We start from the raw sequence: 2,323 nt of genomic DNA, 5'->3' as shown, positions 1-2,323 counted from the left end.
TTGAGCGCTTCAAACTACTTGGAAATGAAGTAAAAACTAAATGATCTGTAAATACGAGGGAAGGTTTCAAAATAATCGCCCATGGAAACCTAAAATTATGATCAGAAACAAATTTTCATTTGAGGGCGTCAAAAACTTGTGAATATCAAGAAAATAAATATCCGAAGCTGTAACTTATATTTCAAAATAGCGTGTATGATGCAAATATTGTTCAATTTTCTACAGCACTATGTAAATGTGCTTTAGCATTCTATCAGACCAAAATAGATTCACCAAACGGTTGTAAATAATAGAAAAAATCAAGATGCAGGCAACGCCCTAAATGCTGTAATTTGTGTGGTTCAAATGCTTGAAAATGATGCCTTAAAATCAGAAATTAAGCATATTACCTTTGTCTCTTCCTAAAGCCGTATGGACGGGCTTCTCGCGGCCGAAGAGCAGTTTTAATTTTTTTTAATAATTTTTAAAATTTTTAATTCGTTTTAATAATTTGTAAAAAATTTTCCAAGACATCCACAGCATCTGACTCTGTTACAGTCAAAGGTTCCTCCCCCTCAAGTTCACCGGCATGGTTAACCAGCATTTCGCCATACTCCCCAATACACCAAACAGTAAACCGAAGAAGACTTTCCTGCTCATTCCCATTATGACAAACTCAATAAAGAGACCTTACAGTATATCCTTGAAGGTCCATCGCATTACTTATCACCACAATGAGAGAATAGCAGACTTCATCAGTGACATAGCTCCCAGCCTCAGTCAGAACTTTGATCATCTAATCAATATACCATAGTTTACTTGGGGCAAACTTTTCTACAATGGAGCAGATCTTGGCAGTAAGATCGCCCTTGAATTCAGGATCACTTACTTCCAAGTACTCCAATAATTCCGTTGTCAATGGCTTCACATTACTATCATTCACGAGAAGGAATACGAGTTCAAGGGCTCTTTTCGTAATTGAGACATCAGAGTCCTTGACACATTCTACGATGGTTGTTCGATGCCTCTGTACCGCTTGAAAATCTACAGTGATTGCCGTCATTAGCATATTCAGAGCCACGTATCAGATGTTATTATCACGATTTGACAAAAATCGACCGAGAATGTTAATTGCAAGCAAACGAAGACCACGTATGGCTTCTATTGCCATGATGGTCTGCACACATTCATAAAGTATTGCATTCCCAGCATTCTTGTTGGATTCAATATTAGTGGCTGCTTGAGCCAGAATATCACTCATAATGTCACTTGAATCTGCATCGCCCTATCCCAAAATGCGAAGTAGTCTAAGAACCCTTATTTGCAAAAAGGGATCAGTGATTCCACCAACATCAAACTCCGGTGAGTACCCACTAGTGACCATATTCTTCAGAACACGGACTAAATCCTTTGTATACTTTCATATATGATCAAGGGCCTCAACACTTGCTTTGCAAAGTTCTGTACACAGCTCGATTCCTACAATTAGAACTCCATGATGTTTTTCATTGAGTAAAGAACTAGCAGGTTTCATAAAATTCTCTGCAAGATCTGGCACTTTCCGTATAATCCGCACAGAGCATAAAGCTGCCTTCTTGCGGATGTTCGGATTGCTATTGTGAAGAAGTTTCTCAACTTCAGGGGCAAGGTCACGAGCCATTTCAGCTGAGCATATGTTTCCCAGTGCACAAAGTGCAAGCCCAACTATGTATTGATTCATGTGATTCAAGTCCTGTTTGAGAGAATTTGTAACCAGCATAAGCACTTCCTGTCTTTCATCAAGAAGCAACATGAGGCCAAGATATCCTATGCGTTTCTCAGGAAAGCCAGCAGATGCAATAGACTTCAGGCATTCCATTTGCCCAAAATGCGTTGGATAACCAAGCATGTGAATGAACATGAGCTTGGCCAGATTGCGATGCCTATAATCCTGATCATTTTCACTAATTGCAGTACGTATAGCTGCACACTTCTTTCTAACAACAGCACGCTCCTCAGCAGCAGTTTTACATGTACGAATGGCTCAAATCATATCCCTCAGTCGCGTTCCCGTCATGAAGGTCGCGCAGGCCCCTCCGCCCACGGCAGCGCCGCCACGGGCGGCCGAGGGGCGAGGCTGGCTTCGATTTCGGGAATCAAAGCCCCGCCCCCCGGCCGCCCGTGGCGGCGCTGCCGTGGGCAGAGGGCCTGCGCGCGGGGAGGGCCACAACCATTTTTTTTTAAATAGGAATTTTAATTTTTTTTAATAATTTTTAAAATTTTTAATTCGTTTTAATAATTTGTAAAATTTTAAATTAAAAAGAAAAAAATATTGGTTTAAAAAAAAATCCTTTTTTTTTTTTAT

At 40.3% G+C, this 2,323-nt stretch overlaps 1 pseudogene; it reads right to left on the bottom strand.

Annotated features, from left to right (window-relative positions):
* Window positions 1-472: 472 nt before the first annotated feature.
* Window positions 473-2,035, bottom strand: LOC149245156 (AP-1 complex subunit gamma-2-like; annotated as a pseudogene).
* Between the last annotated feature and the right edge of the window lie 288 nt (window positions 2,036-2,323).

This window comes from Pinus tabuliformis, chromosome 7 (genome assembly GCF_031772625.1).
Source record: "Pinus tabuliformis cultivar Carrire ecotype Pingquan chromosome 7, CPIR1, whole genome shotgun sequence".
Taxonomy (NCBI): domain Eukaryota; kingdom Viridiplantae; phylum Streptophyta; class Pinopsida; order Pinales; family Pinaceae; genus Pinus; species Pinus tabuliformis.
Note: the sequence above shows the minus strand (reverse complement) of the source record. Positions and strands in the feature narration are given on the sequence as shown.